Here is a 14,417-nt window from a genome sequence, read left to right on the forward strand (position 1 = left end):
TGGTCAACAATAATTTAACAAATAAATTAAATTATAAATTAATAAAACTAATTATAATTAATTATGTTGTTCCATTCTTGGCTGATTATTAGTTGGTTCCATATACTTTTTCTTTTTTTATATATATCATGTTTCACCCAATATGTATTGGTAAAGCTTCTCTTACATGGATAATTAGTCCAAACTCTAATACCTGTTGTCTCCCAGTTCAGGGAGATGGGATACCTACTTGAAGCAATGGTGAATTACCTTGCATTATTAGGCTGGGGTGATGGAACTGAAAATGAATTTTTCACCCTTAATCAACTCGGTTAGTGGTTTTTTGTTTTTAATTCCACTATTGCACTATAAAGACGGTATGCTGTTGAGAGTTGAGACTGATTACTTACCGAACAGGAATTTATTTGAACATGTCGTTACGCATATATATTATTTTTGGTCTAACAGTTGAAAAATTCACTGTTGAACGTGTTAACAAAAGTGGTGCTGTTTTTGTTTCCATGAAGTTACGGTAACTTTTGTTTTTGTTTTCTTTGTAATTTGAGATGAGATGAAAACTTATGGTTGCTAATTTTACGTTCTGAATGTCAAATTCCTATTATACGTGGCGTTTTATATGCATATAGTTGTTGAATGCATTATTAGTTAGTTTATTTATATTAAAAATTTTGAGTTATATATTTCTTACTCCTAAAAAGCATTGTTGCTAAAAATATATAATAAATATCTGGTTAGGGTTTCTTAAATTTATTCCTTGTCTTCTATTCAGGTGGATGAATGGTCAACATTTAAGAGCACAACCATTATAGGAAGTGACCCAATTTATGGGAGACCGCTGGAAGGCATCTGGCTTACTCACAGTATCAGCAGGGCCTTTTGTTGATGTGAGATTTGATTCTATATGTCTTGATTTAGTCTCATTCTAAGTAGAATTCTATTTAGTGATTTTCCAAGGCACTTGAATTTATTTAGTATGATTTTGTTGTGACTTAAAACATTAGATTCAAGTATGGCAAGTTTCCTATCATTCACTTGGGAACTGTCAAGAAAATCAAGCATGGTTATGTCTGGTGGTTCTGAAAAATATACCTCTACATTATATGTTGCAGCAATAAAAGCTAATTCAGTCGAAAAGGTTGAGTCCGACATTCTTTAGTTTGTTGAGGCAGTTAAGAATAGTACTATAATTTTCTAGATTATAAGTGACTTGTCTGTCATAAGATTTTCTTGATGACATTTTAATTTTTGTGTAATTTTTTAAATTTGAAAGGTATTTTAAGGTTTATATTAAACTATAATTAAGTTTTAGAATATTTATTTATTATTTTTATCATAAAACAATTTTTCTGATTAAATTATGGTTAGACCAGTTCGATTAGTGAATCAGTAATTAGAACGATTTAATAATTGATTCAGTTTTTAAAATCTTATCCAAAGCACATCCAAAAATAATTGTGGTTATTACTCTTGTTAAATAATTATTATATACCACATTTAGAATCGAAAAGATTAATTTTGATAATATTATTTTAATTAATTTTAATTTTGGTTTATTATTTTTGTTTTATTAGATTTAAAATAAATTTAAATATTCCAACTTTAAGAAGATATAATTTTGAAATTTAAATATATGAGAGAGAAGATTTGAAACATAATATCTAAAAGTAATTATTATAATTAATTTTTAAAATTTTTATAGATGATAGGCTAATTAAAAGATGAATTTTGATGAATATCTAATCGCAAAAAATATTTAATGAAACCAGAAAAAACACATACATTTTTAGAAAGATATATAGTTTTTTTCTAAAGTCAAATAATTCCATTCATAAAATAAAAAAAAAAAACATATAGATGTTCGTATATATTATTAGATTATTTTCATGTATGATGTATAAAATTTACATGATATACATTCTAACCCAATTCACAATATAATAATAACTTTTTTTTTATCATCATCAAGATAAAATGCTCTCCCGCCTTAAAATGTGTTTGTAACTTGAATTTTTAAGGATGGATTAATTTATAAAAATATTTTTTGTTTTAATTTATTATTATTATTTTTATTTTTAAAAATTAATTTTTTATTTTAATTTTTCACATTTTAGAAAATGTGATTGATTTGTGAAAAGAAAATTTATTTCTAAACTTGAAAATAATGAAAATATCTTTGGTTGGTTTATTTTCAAAATGTATTTTTAATATTTAGAATTTAAAAATTATATTTTTATTTAATTATAATTTTAGTTATTTAATTTTTTATTAAGTTAACATTAATTTTATTTATTATCAAATATGAAATAAACTACTATCTTAGAATAATTAATTGCTTTCATAATAAAAAAAGATTATTTATAATGTAAAACATATAATATTTTAGAAAGTTATACTATTTTATTTTATAAAAAATATATCTCAACAACTATAAACTATATAAAAAAAATTCTAAATATAAGTAGTTCAGACATATACAAGTTTAAATTAGTAAAATCATTGACTACATAAATATAAAAAATATAAATACCTATGAAAATTGATTATTGACTCCCTACACTATATATAATGGTTAGATTGGTTGTTAATTTTTTCATTAAAAAAACTTATTTTCATTTATTTAAATGATGCAAGATATATACATGTATAAAATAGATAATAATAAAATAAATCCATCAAGAGTACATAAAAATATACTAAAAATTAGGAACTTTCAATAAAATATTAAAATTTGTATGCTAAACATAATTTTTTTTGTAACAAATAAAAAAGCAATAAATAAATTATTAAAATTAAAAGAAAAAATTAAAAAGATAAAAACCAATTTCTTATCAGTATTTTTTATAATTGTTTTATTTTTTAATTTTTATTTACTAGTACTTTATTATTAATTATTCATTAAATAAATTATTTTCATAATAAATCATTCTTTTATTTAATTGAAGAAAAAATGCTTATGATATTGGAAAATATAATGTGAAAGAAACAATTTAAAATAAAAAATATTTAAAATTAATATTGTTAAATATAAAAATAAATTATATTAATATTAAAAGATAAATACGAGATAAAAGTATAAAATGAATAAAGTATACAAGACAAGAGTACAATTGAATTCAATTTTAAAAATATGGGTACAATTAAGAAAACGGTTAAAGAAGAAAAAATACTTATTTATCTAACATTTTCACTTTTTAAGATCAGTTTTTACTTATATTTTTATCTTTGCATTCCTAAAAGAATACATAATCTTCTATATTTTTTTTAATAAAATAAAATATTTTTTATTTTTGAAAAAAAAATTAAATGTGTATTTTTTTTCTGTTACCATGTATGAAAGACATGCAGCATATTTAGCAACGTAACAAAAGACGAATAAGACACACCAGTAATTTTTTTGGGCGACTGAACATAACACAAAAAAAATCTAAAAAAAATAGAATAATACTCCAGTAGTTTACCTCTACTTTAGTGTCTTTTTGTTTTTTTTGCTATTTTTTTCTTTCCTTCCTATCTTATTCAAATCACAATTTTCATGGTCTATCGCTTGCTTTATTAAAATTAAAAATCTTTTCTTTAAAGTTCAAACTCGTTACTGTCTTTTTCTCTTCTCTATTCTTCAGCGGTAAAGCAATTCCTTTTCTTTCTAAAGATGAGTGTTAAAAGTTGGAGAATAGTAAATTTACACACAATCATGCTTTGTCTGTTATTTTCTGTCATTTTTTTTTTTCAGTTACCTTCTCAATAGCCAATCAACCTCGAAATCTCAAAATTTTTTATACTTCTTCGGCTGTTTTTCAGGTCGAAGGGAATGTCTATCCTTTTGAATATGTGTCTTTAATTTTTTCAACCTTTAATCTTTGTCTTCAAAGAAAATCAAATTTTTTTATTGTTGATTTTTTTTCAAATTCTATTTTAGTATGATATTTTTCTTTAAATTTTTTATGGGTCTATTTTTTTTGGATAATTTTTCCTATTTCTATTTTTTGGATGGAGCTATGCTAATTGTTTTAAAATATTATTCAATCCCATGCGTTCTAAAGTAAGCCTCTTATTTTGCTTAAAAAATTTCAAATTGATTCTTCAATATATTTACTGACTTTTTAAAGTGATTTTTTTTCTTCAGTATCAGGTTTAAATTATACTGCTTACCAAATATTTTTTTTAATGTTGTTCTTTTTATAGGCATTACACAGTGTCCCTAAGCATCAGCTACCCTTCCAAATTATACGATTTTGACCTTGACTTTGGTAGTGACCTAACTTGGGTTCAGTGTGATGCACCATGTAAAGGTTGCACCAAGGTAAATATACCTTTAAGCAACATTATGAAATATTAATAGCAACCATTTCGTCATTGCAAGCTTTTCATTGGTCTCTGTCTTGTCTTTCGGTCTTTGGCAGCCATCAGATCAATTGTATAAGTCCAAAAATAACCTTGTGCAACGTGATGAAGAATTGTGTGCTGAATTCACTCATCAAATGAGTATCAATGTGCTGTTTTGTCGGACCAATGCATCTATAAGGTTGAGTATGCTGACCAAGGGTCTTCTTTGGGTGTGTTAGTTCCAAATTACATTACCTTGCCGTACACGGATAGCTCTGTGGTACGCCCAAGAATAGGTTTTGGGTGGGTATCTTCTTTCTAACTTTATGTGTGATATTGGTTGCACAATCATTATGTATTAGTCTTAGACCGTGTTTGGTAGATAGGGATACAAAGAAAATTTAGAAGGACAAAAAATGAGAAAAACTTTGTCTTGACATGTTGTCTTATGTTACCTACAGCACTAAATATGTTTTCAAGCCCTATCCCAACTACTAAATATAGATTTAGTATTTGAGCTAATAGATTAGTGTCATTGGTTTACCGCTTTGATAATGGTCAATTATCAAATTATGACAATATCAAATAAGAGTATCATTGGTAAATGATACTACATCAAAATTGTTATTTGTCTTTCTAAATTTATTTAGAGTCTTTTTTTATGGGTATGTGTGGATATGATCAGAAATATTTTGGTCTTAACTCTCTGCCATCGACAGGAGTCATTGGCCTTGGCAGGGACATTGCAAGCTTTTTGTCTCAACTTCATGCTCTTGGTTTGGTTCGAGATGTAGTTGGTCACTGCTTAAGTATGTAAGGAGGAGGGTTTCTATTCTTTGGAGATGATCTCATTTCCTCATCTGGAGTTGGTTGGATACCCATGTTTTCTGGTTCATTGGAGTAAGTTTTTTGTTGAAGTTTATATATATTATTTAATTCGTCAAGAAATACTTTTAATTTTTCTGTAAATTAAAAAGTTCACACAACCATTTCTTTAGAAAACACTACAGTGCAGGGCCTGCCAAACTTTTATTCAATGGAAAGGGTACGTCTATTAAGGATCTTGAACTTATCTTCGATAGTGGCAGCTTATACACATATTTGAATTCCGAAGCTTATGAAGCCGTTGTTGATTTGGTAAGATAGAATAAATATTGTAGACATAAAAAATTTCATCCCCTCTTATGACCTTTTTTTTACTTGAAATGCAGGTAACTAATGATTTAAAGAGACAGAAATTGGAAAGAGCTACTGATGATCACTCACTACTAATTTGTTGGAAGGGTGCAAAGCCTTTTAAATCCCTAAGTGAAGTAAAGAGCTATTTTAAGTCTCTAGCATTGAGCTTCCAAGAAGCAAAGAATTTGCAGTTTCAGCTACCACCAGAATCTTATCTAATTGTTACTGTTGGCACCTTCTAAAACTATGATAACATTTCTACCACTCTAGTGAAGAGAACAAGAGAAATTATGCTCTTAACTTTCTGTCCTTTTTTACAGAAACATGAAAATGCATGCTTGGGGATTCTAGATGGCACTGAAGTAGGTCTCAAAAATCTTAACATAATAGGGGGTAAAGCTCAATGAAAATCAACCATATAAAATTTGATGCCAATCTCATTTTTCTTCCCCTTTCATTTAAAAATTTGATGGTAATACATCTTCTTTCTGAATTTGTGCTCAATAAACATCTCGCTACAAGATAAAATCGTGATTTATGACAACCAGAATAAGAAGATCGGATGGGTTTCTGTCAAATGTGACAGGCTTAGCTTATAAGCCCAACTCTTCATATTTATTAAAGAAGGTTTTCCACACCTATATGCCGCTGATTCTGGTATCTTTTCCTGACCGGTGTTCCATAACTTATGGTACAACAGAAAAATAAATGAGTTATTAGGCACAAGATGTTCACATGTGAATAAGATAGAATATATGATTACACATAGTACATCATATCTATATGCTTAGTACAATATTTGATGTGGCATAAGGTAATGTTAATGAAATTATAGATGATAGGTTCTAACCCCAATACGATTAACTAATGGAAAAAAGTGCTGAAGTAGTGAGATTTTAAATGTCATTAATGCAAGATGTAGACTCACTGTTTCTTCCACATACTAGCAAAATGATTTACCAATGTTGGAAAAAAGTATTGAATACTATCCATATATTTAGGAACATAATTCTGTTGAATTATGTGCTAGAAAACTTGCGTTATAGTAATGCCGAGCTTTTTGATGGTATGTATAATAGCAATGATATTATTCTGGAGACAAAACTTAACATAAAGATGAATTGTGGAGATAATAGCACCAAAATTATTTAGAAAAGAACGACTAAGTATAATATTATAAGGACTATAGTAATTGACAACAAAATATTGAATATCCAAAGTTTTAGTTAAAGATGCTCACCAGTGTGGTTTTTAACCATACAGGACCTAAAATAGGAAACATTCACATAAGAAACCCACCAAGTCGTCAGATGAAGGTTGTAAAATGTGATCGCCTAGCCGCATCTTTTGAAATATAGAATAATAAAAGACGTTGGCACTGCTTCCGGGATGTAGAAGGACTTTGCGTACAATCAAATCCTCCAATTGTATAAAAATGACCATTGGATCATCTAAATTTGTGGTTATGATTCTATAGTCAGATGGGTGGAATACCATTTCTGGATTATTAGGCTGAGGGTTTATAGAGCTACCTACTCTCTTCACATAAAACATAACTCGGTATGTATGCTTGCATGTAGAATTAGTTTTGCTATTACTAGCAAATCCTCTAGTGATATAATTAATTAGACCTCGTGGTTAAGTAGGTTGATTAACGACACTTTTTACTTTTATCTTTTGGATGATGTTCTATAGAGGAATGGTCGATAAGATACTATGTTCTCTTTTGAATGTGACCATCAATGTACCTATCCAAATGACCTTGCTGAACTAGTCGCTCCAGTAAATCCTTGACCATCACGCATTCATTAGTAATATAACTATGTTTTTGATGAAAAGCACAATATCTTGTCTTGTCTACATTTTTCATCTGTGGAGGTTTGATACGTTTGTCATTTAAAATTTTCTTAATAATTTCTTCTTACTTAGTATTGAACGGCGTGTAAGAGTCATATATCGAGGTGTAAGTAGAAAGAGTTTTTTAACATCCCGACCTTTATCATTGTCTTTGTTAGTGTTCCCTTTATTTAGATGTCGAATTTGTCTAAGTTCTTCAAGTTTCATATGACCTTTTGCCTTTTTACGAAATTCAGCAAGAGTCTTTGGCTTTGCAATAACAATAGTCTCCTGGAACTTTTTTGACTGAAGTCTGCTCTTTATTGCATGAAGATGTACTGGATGGAGATTTGGAATGTTCATAGCTATTTTTGTGAATCGAGAAACATAATCACGAAGATTCTCTTGTTGTCCTTGCTTAATTATACTCAAGTAATCTGAATCATGTAAATAAATAGAAGATTTTGTTAATTGAACCTCCAAAAGTTTAGCTAATTCCTGAAAACATGAAATAGATGCTGCAGACAAAAAAGAAAACTAATCAAGTGTAGGACCATCTAAAAAATAGAAAAATAACGACATAAAATAGGATCAGAAGCACCATTCACTAGCATCATTGAACAAAATTTTTTGACATGCTTTTTGGGGTCACCCAAGCCATCATAAGGAGTTAACATCATAGGTAAAGCAAAATTCCTAAGCAATTGAAAATTCATGACATCTACAGTAAATGGATCGGCTACATTTGTTTCGTTGGCTTCGGTAACTGGTTGATATTTCAAAAACATGAGTTAGATCAGATTCAACTTCCTCATCTCTGGTTGTTCTTCTTCTTCCTAATTGTTATTGTTATGAGTTATCCAAGTATTGGTAAGTTTGGCTATTTGCCTTGCCATTCATTGATTTTCAGCCACCATGTTTTGATTAGCCTGTTACAACTCGATTACCATCTGAAGAATTTTAGATTGGGTTGGAGGAAGTTGATCAGCTATGAGTATACTTTGAAATCTTGAGGCACAAAGAAAAGTTTAATTCTTCGATCTCATGGTGGACACCAATTATTTAGCAGGTGAACAATCTTTAAATCGAATAGGTATAGCTTGTCTTTGCAACAATCTATTCCAAAGACTTTAAATGATGAGATGAGTTATACCTCAGTCACTTTGAAACAAGGAGAATAAATACCTGCACAAAGTACTTCGATGTTTAAGTCCGTGTATAAAAATAAAATATTCTAAATAAGATGAAGGATGAATTTTTTTTATACATATTCTCCTTGAATCTTTGTCATTTTATAATTAAAGCGTGTTTATTACCATTTAGAGGTTACAAGCATGCTAATAATGCGAATCAATGGGTTAAATTGGATGATTTAGTAACATACCAGTTACTATGGCCAAGTTATAACGTATACCCTATCGAGCTATATGCTGATCCCAATTATAAGGTTATAATAGATATATCACCAACAAATGCGATATCTCTATTAATCTTTGTAAATGTGGATTTATCTTTTTTTAAGGATAACCATACCAATGGAGTGTAAGCTTCAAACATGGTGGTATTCTTTGTTGGGAGCAGAATCATAATCATTTGTGTATGATGAATTTTAATTTGAGAGTCTTCTCTTCTCAATTATTTTTATATTTATTTCGGACTATAAAAATACTTTATCTATTCATGGACAATGTATTATTGGATGCTTGAACCTGCTCCAAGGAGATATGATTTTAAAATTTAGATATATGAGAAACAAGATTTGAGACATAATATTTAAAAATAATTATTATAATTAATTTTTAAAATTTTTATAGATGATGGCTGATTAAAAGATGGAATTTAATGGATACTTAATCGCAAAAAAAAAAATTCAGAAAAAGTGTATGTATTTTTAGATAGATATATATTATTGGATCATTTTGATGTATGATATATAAAATTTAACTTGATATACATTCTAATCTGATCCATAATTTAATAATAACTTTGTTTTATCATCGTCAAGATAAAATGCTCTCCGACCTTAGAGTGTGTTTGTAACTTAAATTTTTAAGGATGAATCGATTTGTGAAAATATTTTTATTTTTATTTTTTGAAATAGATTTTTATTTTTAATTTTTTCATATTTTAAAAAATGCGATTGGTTTGTAAAAAGAGAATTTATTTTTAAACTTGAAAATAATAAAAATACATTTGGTTGGTCTATTTTCAAAATATATTTTTAATATTTGGAGTTTAAAAATTATATTTTTAATAAATTATAATTTTAGTTATTTAGTTTTTTATTAAATTAACATTAATTTTATTCAATATCAAATATGAAATAAATTAATATTTTAAAATAATTAATTACATTTATAATAAAAAAAGATTATTTATAATGTAAAATATATAATATTTTAGAAAGTTATACTATTTTATTTTATAAAAAATATATCCCAACAGCTATAAACTATGTAAAAAAAAGTTCTAAACATAAGTAATTCATACATGTACAAGTTTAAATTAGTAAAATCACTCACTACATAAATATAAAAAATATAAATACCTATAAAAATTGACTTTTTTTATAGTTAGTTTGGTTGTTAACTTTTTTATTACAAAAAACTTATTTTCATCTAATTAAATGATGCAAGATATATACATATATAAAATAGAATATAATAAAATAAATCTATTAATAATACATAAAAGTACATTAAAAATTAGGAACTTACAACAAAAATATTAAAATTTGTATTCTAAACATTTTTTTAACAAATAAAAATTAAAAGGAAATGAATAAATTATTAAAATTAAAAGAAAAATTAAAAAAATAAAAGCCAACTTTTTTATCTGTATTTTTTTATAATTTTTTATTTTTTTAGTTTTTATTTACTAGTACTTTATTAATTAATTGTTCATTAAATAAATTATTTTCATAATAAATTATTTTTTTATTTTATTAAATAAAAAATTATTATGATATTTAAAAAAATGTGAAAGGAAAAATTTAAAATGAAAAATATTTAAAAATATTTTTAAATATAAAAATAAATTATATTAATATTAAAAAATAAATATGAAGTACAACTACAAAATAAATAAAGTATAAGATAGAAGGACGATTGAATTTGGTTTTAATTTTAAAAAATGGGAGTACGGTTCAAAAAGAAAAAATACGATTAAAAAAATATTTATTTTATCTACTATTTTCACTTCTTAAAGTCAGTTTTCATTTTATTCTTATTTATATTTCTTTATTTTTACACCCTACAAAATACGTAATTCTAATACTTTTGTGTTGTGAAGTTTTAGAGTATTTTTTTATATATTTTGAATTTTGTATTTTATATTTTTTAAATAAAATAAAATATTTTTTATTAAAAAAAAAGTTAAATACGTGCGTTTTTATCTTTCTTAACATGTAAGAAAGACATGGCACCATGCTTAGCAATGTAACAAGAGATGAGTACGTTTCAGTATCTTTTGGTTTTTTTTTCTGCCTATTTTTTTTCTTCCTTTTCTATCTTAGCTTTTTATTCAAATCATAATTTCCATGGTCCATCTCTTATTTCATTGAAATTAAAATTTTTTTTTAAAGTTCAATTTCGTTATTATCTTTTTTTTCTCTCTATTTTTCAGCAACAAAACAATTCTTTTTCTTTCGGAAGAAAAGTGTCAAAAGTTAAAAAATAATATATTTGCACACAGCCATGTATTTATTTATTTATTTATTTATTTATTTATTTATTTATTTATTATTTTTTTGTCATTTTTCACTTACTTTCTCAATAGCTAATTAATCTCGAACCACAAAAAATGAAATTTCAAAGCTTCTACTACTTCTTCGGTTGTTTTTCAAGTAGAAGGGAATATCTAACCTCTTAGGTATGTCTCTTATAATTTCTTAGATTCTTCTTTAATTTTCTTAAATTTTTTATTTTTATCTTAAAAAAATCAAATTTTTTTATTGTTGATTCTTCCATAAATTTTATTTTAGCATGATATTTTTTTTAATTCTTTTATAAATTTGGTTTTTTTGATAGATTTTTTAATTTTTATCTTTTGATAGGAGCTATGTTAATCGTATTGAAACATTATTCAATTCCATACGTTCTAAAATAAACGTCTTATTTTGCTTAAAAAATTTAGTATTGATTCTTCAATATATCTGCCGACTTTCTCGAGCGAATTTTATTCAGTATCAGGTTTAAATTATACTGTTTAAAAAATAAGCATTCCTCTTTTTATAAGTATTACAGCGTCTTTAAGCATTGTGTCACGGTAAATTTTAGAATGTTTGATTTAACAGTGTTTGTAGAGTTTTCTAGAGTATTTGAGAATGCTCTAGATGGTTCCGGAATGTTCTAAAATGTCCTAGAAGGTCCCGGAATACTCTAAAAAGTTCTAGAAGACTCTGGAAGGTCATAGAGTATTCTAGAAGAGTGTGGATGTATATAGGAGTATAAAGAGTAGTATGGAAGAATCTAGAAGTATTTAGAAAGTTGTGGTATGATGGATATTTGTAAAGAAGGTTCTAGATGATTAATCTAGACCGTTGATTAGATTTAATCTTAACCATCCATTGAGGAGGTGGATAGCTATAAATAAGAGGTGAGAGTTAGTGTGCGTTGTGTGTGAATCATTTGTAACAAACACTTGAGCAATAAAGTGTTCTTTCCACCAAAGCTTCCTTTCTCTTGTGTTCTCTTGTGTTCTTAGTTTTCTTGCTAAGTATTGAGGGTTAGACTGACTTGGTTTTAGCTCAAGAGGTTAAATAAGTTCGAGTGCCGGTACGGTAGCGTTAGAGTGTGTCCAAGGCCGTGACATGTTGGCATGAGAGCAAGGTTCGAGAGGGAGCACAAGTGGTTTGTGGGTATGGCTTCTAGTATCACCATGGAGCATGTTGAGTCTTAAAGAGGAAGGGATGCTATTCCTTCTCAATGGGGAGGCAAGAATGTCCGTTCTTCAAGTGAGCCTAGAGGTAAGGACTCTAACTTCTCAGAAGAAAGAGTTTATATGTTGGAAAATGTTCTATCCTATATGGATGAGCGCTTCCAAAGGATAGAACATGACAAGGAGACCCTCGAGGCTCACGTGTTGGGAGAACTAGATGCTTTCAAAGAAAGCATGCTCCAAATCAAAGAGAAGCTTGAGAATTCCTTGAAGCTATTTGAGGAAGTTCGGGTTTGATTCGAGGAGGCAAAATCTCAACCAACCATTATAAGGGAGACGACAAAGATTGATCTCCCAAAGCCAAAGGAGTTCAAGGGCGTGAGGGATGCTCGAGAGGTGGAAAACTTCCTATGGCAAATGAAGAGGTACTTTGAAGGCCAAGGGGTGGTCGAAGAAGCAATAAAGGTACGCACTGCAGCTCTCTACCTTTCTGATAATGCTACTTTGTGGTGGAGGAGAAAGTGCGTAAATATGAAAAAAGGGTACTTGCAACATAGCCACATGGGAAGATTTCAAAAGAGAGTTGAAAAGGCAGTTCTTCCCCGAGACTGTGGTTTATGAAGTGAGAAAGAAGTTGAGGGAGTTGAAGCACAAGAGTACGATTAGCGATTACGTAAAAGAGTTCACTACTCTCACGCTTCAAATCCCCAACTTAGCATCAGAGGATGCATTGTTCTTCTTCATTGATGAACTCCAACCTTGGGCAAAGCAAGAACTACAAAGAAGGAATGTTAAGAATGTTGATGAGGCCATCGTGGTGGCCAAATCACTCACTAAGTATCATAGGGGAGACTCTAAACCCAAGTCTTCCTCCAAACCTAATTCTACTAAAGGTGGGGGAGACAAGGGGAAGAGTTTCTTAACCAAGAAGGAAGGAAAATACTCTTCAAAGAAAGCGTACGAAGAAAAGAAGAAGGCTTTCGTGCCCAAAGGAGAATGCTTCGTGTGCAAGGGACTACACCAAATGAAGGATTGTCCCAAGTTAGGGACTTTGGCATCTATCGCCGAGGAATGAGAAGCTCAAACTCAAGTAACTGAGTGTGTTAGATCTATCCAACACATAAATGTTGTGAAGGACAAAGAGGCAAGCACTGCAGATAAGAAAGGCTTGATGTATGTCAAAGCCTTTATCAATGAAAAACCCGTCATAGCTATGATTGACACTGGTGCTACACACAACTTCATCACGCCTGATGAAGCAAAGAGGCTTGGGTTGAAGATCACCGAAAAGAATAGCTAGTTCAAACCCGTGAATACCAAGGGTGAACCCTTTAAGGGAGTAACAAAAGGGGTTGAGATGACTCTTGGTTCTTAGAAGGGCCTTGTGGATTTCTCAGTAGCACCCATGGAAGATTTTAAAATAATCATCGGGCTCGATTTGTAAAGAAAGGCAAATATAATACCTATGCCATACTACGACGTAGTATGTGTCATGGAGAAAGGGTCTCCATGCACGGTCCCTACAGTCTCTAAAGTTGGAGAATCACCGATGCTCTCTGCTATGCAACTCAAGAAAGGGTTCAAGAAGGGAGAGATTACATATTTAGCTCTATTACAAGAGGAGTCAACATCCGAAAGAGAATACGTTCCTCCCAAAATCAAGGAAGTCCTTGAAGAAAATAAGGATGTGATGCCTCCCGAGTTGCCAAAACAACTACCACCTAGGAGGAAGGTGGACCACGAGATTGAATTGGAGTCAGGAGCAAAGCCGCCTGCCTCAACACCTTATAGGATGGCACCGCCAGAACTCGAGGAGTTGAAGAAGCAACTCAAGGATTTGCTAGATGCTGGGTTCATCTGTCCATTGAAGGCACCTTATGGCGCACCAGTCTTGTTCCAAAAGAAGCATGATGGTTCATTGAGACTATGCATCGACTATCGAGCACTGAACAAGGTAACCATCAAGAACAAATACCCCATTCCTTTGATAGCCGATTTGTTTGATCAACTTGGTAGAGCCAAGTGGTTCTCAAAGCTAAATTTGAGGTCAGGATATCACCAAGTGAGGATTGCTGATGGCGATGAGCCTAAGACCACGTGTGTCACGAGGTATGGACCGTATGAGTGGTTGGTGATGCCTTTTGGCTTGACCAATACTCCTGCGACCTTCTGTACCTTGATGAACAAGATCTTTTGACCTT

The 14,417-nt window shown here is 29.4% G+C and overlaps 1 pseudogene; it reads left to right on the forward strand.

Annotated features, from left to right (window-relative positions):
* The first annotated feature begins 216 nt into the window (after positions 1-216).
* On the forward strand, positions 217-6,101 carry LOC112709459 (aspartic proteinase Asp1-like; annotated as a pseudogene).
* Positions 6,102-14,417: the final 8,316 nt, after the last annotated feature.

Source organism: Arachis hypogaea, chromosome 9 (assembly GCF_003086295.3).
Source record: "Arachis hypogaea cultivar Tifrunner chromosome 9, arahy.Tifrunner.gnm2.J5K5, whole genome shotgun sequence".
In the NCBI taxonomy this organism is placed as follows: Eukaryota; Viridiplantae; Streptophyta; class Magnoliopsida; order Fabales; family Fabaceae; genus Arachis; species Arachis hypogaea.